The sequence below is a fragment of the Austrofundulus limnaeus genome, unplaced genomic scaffold (assembly GCF_001266775.1).
Source record: "Austrofundulus limnaeus strain Quisiro unplaced genomic scaffold, Austrofundulus_limnaeus-1.0 Scaffold225, whole genome shotgun sequence".
Taxonomy (NCBI): Eukaryota; Metazoa; Chordata; class Actinopteri; order Cyprinodontiformes; family Rivulidae; genus Austrofundulus; species Austrofundulus limnaeus.
The window spans coordinates 191963-202545 of NW_013952627.1; positions in this window are offsets into that span (position 1 = coordinate 191963).

Here is a 10583-nt window from a genome sequence, read left to right on the forward strand (position 1 = left end):
ACTGAAAGGAACCCCTGAGGAGGCCAAGGTGGTGGTCATTTGAAACATCGAGGAGCTGGAAAAACACTGAAGCAGACCAAACACGACAAGGGTTGATAAGATAGAACGACAAAAACTTTGAGTAAATATGGACGCTCATGAAGACTCAGAGTCTAAAATAAGCCTGACAACATGAATATTGTCTGTTTTCCACTCACCTATTTTCTCACTGCATCTTTCACAGACACAGTCATTGCTTTGGCCTGAAAACATAACATAATTAAACTAATTACACATTGTGCTGGTTATCAAAAACAAGCTAGCAACCATACAGACATGGTAAACCACCTTATAGATGGTGAACACAAGTTAATCCTCAATTTTTTCTCTGCTTCTAAACAAACGGCTATTATATGGCGTTCTTTGATTAGGGGAACTAAACATTCACAGGTCGTAAATCCCAGAGGTNCCATATGACCTGTTTGAAAATGATAGAATAATACAGTATATTTTACAGCTGATATTTATGATGAACTAAAAACTGATTCCTTCGGAGAGAGAACACTGAGGGGTTTGGAGGAAAACTGTCAGAGAGACACACCTTTGCTACACTTTTGTTTAAATAAATATATCTCTTTTAGTGCTAATATTAGTGACACAAGCTATCAATTAATGAATTAGCTAAAGTTGATTGATCTTATTGATCGACTAATGATTAATTGATAAGTGGCCATTTAAAAAAAACAGAGTTTTCTCTTGAATCAAGAGGGGTTTTTCCGTAACATAAAGGGCAGTTTTTTATTACTATTTTATGAAGTAAAAATGCAAGCAAAACTGGTAAGAATAATTTACTGCGCAAGCTTTTATTTTTTTATTACAAGTGTGTGAATATGTGTGACTGATTAAATTCATATACCTTACCAAAAGTAGGGATTTGTGTGCAAGGATGTTGAACAAATGCTTCATAAATGTTGAGGCCCCTTGACGACCTCTTATTCAGAAAAATCTTAGATCCACCACTGGTCCAGTCACGCTCTCATCCTGTGAGAATGTTGTCCACTTTTTTCTGGCTCAGATGCATCATTAACCTCATCACACAGAGGGACACTGTTTTGTAGCAATGCTGAAGGACAATATAACGCTGCAAAATCCACGGGGAAAGCACAGCTTCAAACTTTTGGTCATTCCACAGAAGAAAACTCAATGTGTGTGCTTTTAATTTTTTTGTATTCCAAGTTTTAAACTGAAAACACATGAAAGGTCAGTGGGTCACAAGATAATGAAAATGAAGTGTTTATATTTTCTGTTTATGTTGCTTCAAATAAATATATTTTGAGTGACCTCAAGTTGGTGGTTCCATCAGTTTTTTAGCCTTCAGTTCACTCATTATCCAGATTTGGTAATCCTCAGGGGCCAGTTATTCAAAGGTAATCTGATCAGATTTTGGTAATGGGATTGGATCAAATCTTGAAAATGGGTTCAAAAGAGAAAGATGGATTCTGAAATCAGATTGGATCATGGAATCCAATCCTAGTTTTAATCTGGATCAAACCTTCAGTTTGTGTTGTTCAAATAAGTTTGATATAAAAAAACAGGATTATCCTGATCCCAACAGAGGATAGGATTACAAAGTGAAATTCAGGAAGAAAATGTAGTTAAAATTGGACAAATAATGCATTTCTATCATTTAGTGAATGTATATTTATGTTGCATTTGACTTGTTTAACTGYCAAGTAAACAGCCTTTCAGAATAAAGTAAAAGTCAAACAAAAATGGTCTTGTTGTCATGAAATATTGTAATTCAATAAAAAGATTTCAGTAACAAACACAAACAATAAATTCAGATTTTTTTAAAATTGATCTCTGTAAAAGTAGCTTTAATTTAAACAATCACTGCCATCAAGATTTATTTTTAAAAAAACTTTTATTCATTTGAATATGCTTTGTGTTATTTAAGGCCTTTGAGGACCAGATGTAAATAATGAAAAAGTCTATCTGGTTTTTTGGCCATGTGCTTCTCACGTGCTTTATAGTTACACTGGATTATATATAACCCAGCGTAACTGTACCAGATTAAATGTTAGTCAAACTTTCATCAGAGTTTCATTCTTTCGATTTAACTGTGGAAGCCATGAGTCTCTCTCTCTCACAGGGTTTATTACCACAAGGTGATTATTTGCAAGAATCAGGAATGCAGTAAGAAGATTTGTAACATAATCAGTTCCCTCCTGAGAAACTGTTCTCATTTCCTGCACGTGCACCGTGTGACTGGACTCTGATTGGATTATCAACACACTTTTGGGCAATTTAACTGTTCGGAATAAATGTCCGAAAAATTATTATTATTTTKAAATACACAGGTCGCTATGATCATGCTTCCAACAAAAGTCTTAATGTAAAAAAAACAGTAAAAAAAAAAAAAAAGGAGAACATGCTGTTCTGGATGTGACTGGAATAAGGAAGAAGGACAATCAGAGATTTCCAAGAACTGACCTCCTGAGGGATCACTGCTTTTTTGGATGTATGGATGTGTGTGTGTGTGCAGCTGTTACTTTAAATGTACTCCAGCTCAGTCTGCTGCATCAGTCCAGATCGTGACAAAATGTTCCTGTGAGAAGATGTGTTGAGCTTCATATTGGCTAAAGCTTAATGTGCTGCAGCTATAAGGACGTAACTTATTACTTAGTGTCCAGAGAGACTGACTGATGTGTCTCTGCAGGACGACGTCTRCTCAGGGGTCACCGTTAAAAATACAACCTCATGTAGCTTTTGTCTGTTTAATTATTTAATTAATTAATTTATATGTGTGTTAAGTCTGTGTTCAGCTGTGGAAAAAAAAAAGAGATGAGAGTTTTTCTTTTACTAATACATCCACCTTTACAGTTCCTCTCTGYTCAAAGCTGAAAGCATAACTCAGTACTAATTAGTGTTTTAGTAAAGAAGTCAGCAAGTTATAATTTGCCTCTTCGGGCCACATCAATATTGGTCARTGAGAAGAAGCAGCTTTAGTCACTGCTGTGTGTTTCTGGGCTGCGTTCAGGCAGGAAACRAGCGCTTACATCATCTGCCAGCTCCGAGTCAGACTGTTGTGTGAGTGGAAGACAAAAGCWGATGGGAGGGTCAGCCCCGTGCCATTTGTTATTACCACTCTTTTGTTGGCAGGTTTTGTGGTCAAACGGCAACCTAATTAAAGTGAAACGACACCCGGGTGCCATATTTAGCTCTGAGGGAGATGACTTGATGTTTTATGGCAGCTGTGGGTACAGTAAATCTGTGCGATTGTAGCAGGACACAAAGCCTGATGTCACGCTTTGCCTCTTTACTGTAATCAATAAAGGAATGAGGACTAATCATCACCAGGAGTTATTGGATGTATGATGTTACCTCAGTAGTACTTGAGACCGCTCTTTGTCTTTTGATGGTCTCGTCTCGGACTTGACTGCATTTGTACTCRGTGTTTTCTCGGTCTCAGGCATTGAGGACCCGTCAAAAGCATCCTTGCTTTCATTGGATGTAAAACTGACTGGTTCAAATTCAAGTGTGACTTTTTGCTCTTTATGTGTTTTTGTTCCCTATTTGCAGGCGACACTCCGAGACAGTGAGCAGTCTGGGAGCAGGAGCAGACGTCTGCAAAATCTTTAATTCGACTACATACTAGCTAACACACATAATCATTTCAATTGGTAAAAATTGCAATTGGAGTTGTAATGGTTGATCATTTAACACAAAAATTTGCAATACAGTCAATCAGTTTCATTTATTACAGTTAATGTTCAGATTGAAAAATCATTGATTCAGAGCAGCTCATTTCATTTCATTTATGTATTTTATTTGTTTATTTATTGTAAAAATATGTGCCAATGAAATTACATGCATTGACAAAGGATTTATGATAATATTTGCAATATTAATTAATTGCTGTGTTTCATGAAAATTGTTTTCTTTAGTAAGGCAGGGTAACTGTGGGAAACCGGTCATTTTCATAGCTAAACCATTAAAGRACACCACGTTTTTATTATTAGTTCCTGACCTAACAATTTTACCTGGTGCGCTAACGCTATGTTACTGTATAAATCAGGGCTGTGTGGTATATGTGAAAGACTGTAGAAACGATATGAAGTTGGCCTACAGTAAAAATTGACCCTCTACCGTCGTGTCGTCAGTTACATCATCGCACCTGTGTCAACAGGGCTGTGAGTGCAGAGACAACTGAGCAGGAGTTTGAAATATTCTGAAAATAAATGAAGAAATATATCATTTTAAAACACATATAGAGAGAATAAATCATCAAAATTTCCCCCTCCCGCTGTAGAAAAGTTAAGTTGTGCCGTCGTGTCGTGGGATCCTCCCTCCCTCCCGCTGCACGTCGCACAGAGCGAAGCTTTATCAACCGTAGTTTTTTCACTCCCAAGTTGTCGGAGAAAAAAAAACTTGTTTTTTATGTATTGTTACGCACAGAGATGATAAAAAAAAGATGTAGATGTTCGTTCAGTCAAAATAACAGTTTCTGCTCTGACGATGAAGATGAGAGCGCARCAGARCAGCAGCYGATAAGTTTAGCAAGCAGAAGCTTATGTATGGCAGGCAGATATTACATTTATTTGGCTTCACCACACTTACCTTCTAGTTATCTGAAATTGTTTTATGACAGGACTATGTGCAGCTTAAGCTCCTTAAGTACAAAAAATATCAGATACTTTCTCCTAAAGGAGACTTTAACTTTTACCAAAGTAACTTTTTGGTAAGATACTTGTACTTTTACTCAAGTATCACTTTGTGGTACTTTATACAACACTGATAATGTCTAATGTTAAAAGTAATTGTAGATCCTTTAAAATTAGGCAGGTGGTGGCAWAAGTCTCTGTTTGCTGGGAGAATATCCCTCACCGCCACCTGTTTGTCTCTAAAATATTGCTGAACATTCAGGTGTTAGCAAGTAGTGTGGAGAAAATACAGAGAAAACATAAGACCCCCATCAGATCCGAGGGGGTGGGGGGTGCTTATCCAAACCCCAGCAACGCAACGCTCCGAGGAGCGGCTGACGAGCTGTGAACGCTCGGGGGAGGAGGAGATGAGAGCCCAGACAGGTTCAGTCACCTCCATTGTCAGATTCTGTGAAGCTCAGATCGATGAGCGAGGACCTTAAAAGCAGGCTCTGATTGACTCTGCCCTGTGGGACCGAGTCAAACGGCCTCTCACAGGAAATTAGTATTCACCAGGGATCCCTGTGCACGTCAGCTCCGCAACTGGACACAGACACGAGAAACACCCGACTGCTTTTATGTAACTTCTGTGAGCAGATTGTGGGATCTGAATCTGCAAACTGATTCCAACTCAAAGTGTTCATTTAATGAACCGCTTCCCATCAGTCCCTGTGGTGAAGCTGCTAATGGTTCCAGTTTGTGAGTCAGTTTGTTTTTGTGATAAAACTCTGTATAAATATCTGTTTACAGCCTGGTAAACATTTTTATGAGGATTTATCTCTGAAAAATCCTTTGAGTTCAAAAAGAATGTGTGACGAGGCCATAAAGAGGACTTCAGTTTGATTTTTCCACAGTGTCAGACGTAAATATAAATGTCAGAGAAACRGATGTCTTTAGGTCCTAAAGTTGCCCCTGCTGGTAGTTTTCTCTCGAATTCTGAAACCAAAAACTTTCTTGAGGATTTGGCCTTTTTAGAGCAACAGTCTAGCCTTGCGCTGTGTGTTTATCATGTTCTTTGATGTCTTAAATTAGGCCGGCACCAGACACTTTTAACTTTTTTTTTCTTTCTCAATTAACCATAGAAGTCAAACAAAAATAAATGTGTTGTTTGCTCAAGATGGGAACAATGAGCAAAGGCTCTGAACATCGGGCTCAGCTGGGCCTGAAAGAGCAGAGCTTATCCGACCTCATCTGGGAAACTCACACACACACACACACACACACACGAGTCCCTAAAAGACAACAACGGACCTCCCAGAAGAGCGTGGATTGGAGGTCAGACATCGAGGACAGGAAGTGGAGTTCAGTAGACATCACAACGTTGAAATRATGCAGGATGAGCGTCACAGCTGCAGATAATTATTACTTTTATTGCTGATTAATTTGTTTGGTATTTTCTCAGGAAGTCGGTTAGATTTTTGGTTGTTAAAACGAAAGACAATCAAATGTTTTGTCCACAACCGGAATAAATACTAAAGACCCTGATTCAACTCTAAGAAACAAAAGTTATTGCTAAGTCATTTTTTTCTTGTAAAATATGAATGCATATCCTTATGATTAAAACTTTTTGACAAAGTATTTAAACGACTGCAAAAATAATAACCACAAATTAAGAATGACTAGCTTTTATATTTCTATGAGTACCTAACAGTAAACACTGTCATCAGTTTAAACTAAAAGTACAAAAAAAAAAAACAGTATTTCAGGATAAGTCTGAGTTTTTTGCCCAGCATGTGCAGCTAAATATACTTCAGATAACAATAGAAGGAAGTGTTGAAGAGCCTTGTTTTAAAGACCACGCTGACATTTTTTTTTTTTTTTTTGGATATCAGCTTGTTAGAATGTTCTTTTTTTGATGAGGAAACAGAGTTAAGAAAGGTCAAAGAAGGCCAGGATGTCAGAGAGAAACAGTTTGCAGAACTCAAGTCTGGAGATATTTGGCTGACGACACACAGCAGATGTGTATGTCTGTGTGTATGTGTGTGTTTGTGTACATTTTGTCCTGCTGTGACCCTCCCCACCTTTCCCAGTTTGCCACAACTGATTTGTCCTTTTATCATCTCCTCAGTCCTGCTTTGGACTTTGATTACTTGTGGCTGTCATTCAGGACAAAGTCTTCTCTCTGTCTTTTTCTTCTTCTGTCCATCTTTTATAAACTCTTGATTTGCTGCAGAATAGTTTTTGCATCCTTCTGTAATTTGTTTTTATTTGACCCTGTTTCTTCCTTTGAGAGACAATCTTGTTTTTGCTGGTCCCTGCCATCATCTTGTTGCCTCGTTTTTTTGTGGAGGTTTTTAACTCATGACCTAAGTGCCCCATGTTGCAGTAATGACATGATGACATCAGCGAGTTGAGTGTCACTAAAACGTGGCAGCAGTGCTAAACTTGTCAGAGCAGCAGCAGAGTCTTCTCTTCTCTTCTTTGAACAATTGTACTAACATAACCATGATGAAAATGCATTACTTCATTACATGACTTTACTGCAGTTGATTTATTTCAAGAGTAAAGACTTTTCTTTCTTAATTATATAAAATGTTCATACGATCACGTTTCACAGTTCAGTTTTAAYGCAAACATCAGGATTTAATAATGTGTTTTAGTTAATTTTGTCTATAATTTACAGGTTTTTATTACAGCAGGTTGTATAAATCTGCTTCCTGCCCGGTGGTGGATTAAAATAGGACACAGTCCTAAATGTTCTGTCCTTTTTTCCCCCTCTGCTCAGCTCTGGTTCTGTACCGGCCCCTGCTTTTCTCTTGTACTCTCTTTCTCTGAGGCCCCTGAAAGCGACAGCTCTGCCTTTTGTGCCGGGCGAGACACTTCCTGTCGCTTGATGCTGTGTTTGCTTTTCTGAGCCGGCTCTCAGAGAGCTGTTGTTGTCCTCTGCTGCTGTTTTAGCATTCATGTCTCTCTCTCTCATAAACTCTGTTCTCTTCATTCAAATGTACCAAATGTCCCCGGCCCCCAATAAGACATTCTGCAACCCCTACAATCACAGASTGTCCCCTGCAGTCCTGTAGTCCACCATCAGCTTTTTCTGTCTGTTTTGATCTTKGAGTGCGACTGGCCTGTTGCTCTCTTAACATGTTGCRTTTGTGTGTGTGTTTTTGTGTGTCTGTGTGCACACACATCACACATTCAGATCTGCTGAGCCAGTGGTGAGACAGGAGGCATTGTTGCTCGAAGAATGTGAGTTGACATGACTGGACAGGTCTGTCCACCGACCACAACAGACGAGAAAAGCACACACCTTATGCTGCGAAGCTTAGAACCTGACGGTTCTGACATCATGGGAAAAAGAAACTTTACGTTTAAAAAATATATATTCTAGGGTTTCACTTATCAAGATGTAATAGCATAAAAATATAAAAGCTGTTCTGTCGTGGACTTTGACCTCTAACYTGCTCACTGAGGCCTGTAGACTCTCAGCACTGCATGGTCTGACCTTGGGGTGAATTTGCTGGGACTTTGACACCTAAGAAACTGGCATCTGTTTGAAACGTTTTCTACTTATGAATAATTGTTTTCTATTGTTTCCAAATTGTTTGTAAATTACCCCTAACTCGTCACAGATAGCTGCCATCATGTTAACGCACATCTCCATTGCAGCAAACTGACAAAACTGCTTGTTTTGTAGAGGCACAACAAGGCGATGGTTTGATGTGTTCTGTTGTAAAACATGCCACAGGGCACAATCAACCCTCTGAAACAGAAATGACTGAAGATCAGTCATTTATTTTCTAAATATATTCATATCAGGGTGATTTCTTGTTGCTTGTGAAGTTCAGAAAGAACTGCTTGTGTACAGTTTGAGAAATTTAACAATAGCATGCATTTTTCTTTAGTTTAAGAATAAGTTAGATAAAGGATTTCTGTAATATTTAATTTTTTATTTAACATCAGCACATAAACTCAGCAACCACAGACACTGTGATGAAACTTGGGGGTAAAAGACTGGATTAGAAAGATTAAATATGGATAAAGTTCAAGATTAATGGGTCCTATAGTTTTTCAGCTTCAAACCCACAACATGACTGTTACTGACACCAATCCCAACTCACTGAAGTATATAAATATTGGTAATATTCTAATTAAACAAGAACAAACAGTTACGGCAAACATTARTAGTCGATTTTAAATGTAAAATAATTTCTGGAGTTTTACTCTCCTTTTACTACTTGTTCCATTTCACCTTAAAACTGCACCTGATTTTCAGTTAAACTAATGAGCATCAGGACAAATGAAGACAACAAGAAATGGCACTTTTGTCAACAATTCTTTAGAGCTCAGGGGATATTCATTATTTCCACGGCTTGGTGATTTAAATTTTTTGTCCTGGGGACTCGGAGTTGTGTTGTTTTTCTGTCCTATCAGGCAGTTAATTGCATTCACCTGGCGTCACATATATGGATCAGTGGCTGATTAGATTTGCAGAATGAAAATCAGCAGCAGCTCTTGTCCTCGGGGTCAGGTCTGAAGACCACTGGCTTCGAGCAACGGTAAACAAATACGAGGCAGCGTGTCACGTCTTTAGCATCCCACTGGAGCCAATACTGTGTATACACACACACACACAGATGGAGCGGGAGATTTCTAATGTGGTGTTTTATCCCAAACAGCATGTCTTTTGGCGCAACACGTACAACTTTCCTGTTTTCTGCTTTTTTTCTGTTGTGGAAACAAGAGTTTTAGTTTCATGTGGAAGCAGCTTAAACTGTGGCTCAGAGATCCACGGCAGATTATCTCACATGCTAGTGGTGGTTTGTGCTGCTTGTTACTAGTAAAATAAAATGTTGTGACTGGCGTTGAACTGCTCTCTGGAATGTATGGAAGAACGTCTGCCGAGGCTCGTTCCCAAAACTCCAGAGAGGGATGAAACAGGAAGATCCCGTAAATAACTTTATCTGTCCAACGGGGAGTGTGCAGCCGTCGAACAATGGCCCGCAGGAAGTCTTTCCTCCAAACTCTGATTCTTTTCAGACCCAGAATGCTCTGCACAGTCAGCGTGCAAGGTGACAATTCTCTATGAATACAACAAACACACACACACACACACACAAAATAATAATAAATAAAACAAGGAGCTGGATGTGCTGCTGCACACGTTCTTCACTCTGGGGGGAGATCAGAGTCCCCATCAAAGACAAAMCCAAGAAGACCCTTTTCCCAGATAAAAACATGAACAGCCATAAATGGACTCTTAAGAGCAGACTTAATCACATTAACTTTTAAATTTGTGTTTTTTTTTCCTATTTCTGACTTAAAGGTTTTTTTTTCATGGTCTGTTTTTTTGTTACCAAGAGGAATTTAGCTCCACCCCCAAGTTAGAGACACTTTAGACTTTGATTTTACCTTCAGTTTATGTTGTTCCACTCATCATCTTATAATAAATTCAATTCAATTCAGTTTATTTATATAGCACCAAGTCACAACATACGTTGTCTCAGGGCACTGTACATGAAAAAAAAGARCAATCTAAAGAAGAAACCAGCAAATTATGTTGAATCACTTCATCACAGTCTCCCATCCTGAGCAAACGGTGGAGAGGAAAAACTCCCTGCTAATCAGGAAGAAACCTCCAGCAGAACCAGGCTCAGGACAGGAGACCATCTGCCTCGACCGGCTGGGTTGGGGGACAGGAAAGAGACAGACAAACACAGAAGAACTSGTCCAGGTGCACCTACTTCTGGAAAAGAGACAAAAAGAAAAAMCGTTATYGATAAAAATATTTGCAATAAAMWTTTAAAGAGAGACTAAAGACAACAGCAGAGTGAAGAAATGTGCTCAGTTTGTGCTCCAGCAGTCTAAGTCTATACAGCAGAATTACATCTATTCTGAATTTGACAGGGAGCCAGTGGAGAGAAGCTAAAACTGGAGAAATATGATCTCTCCTTCCAACTC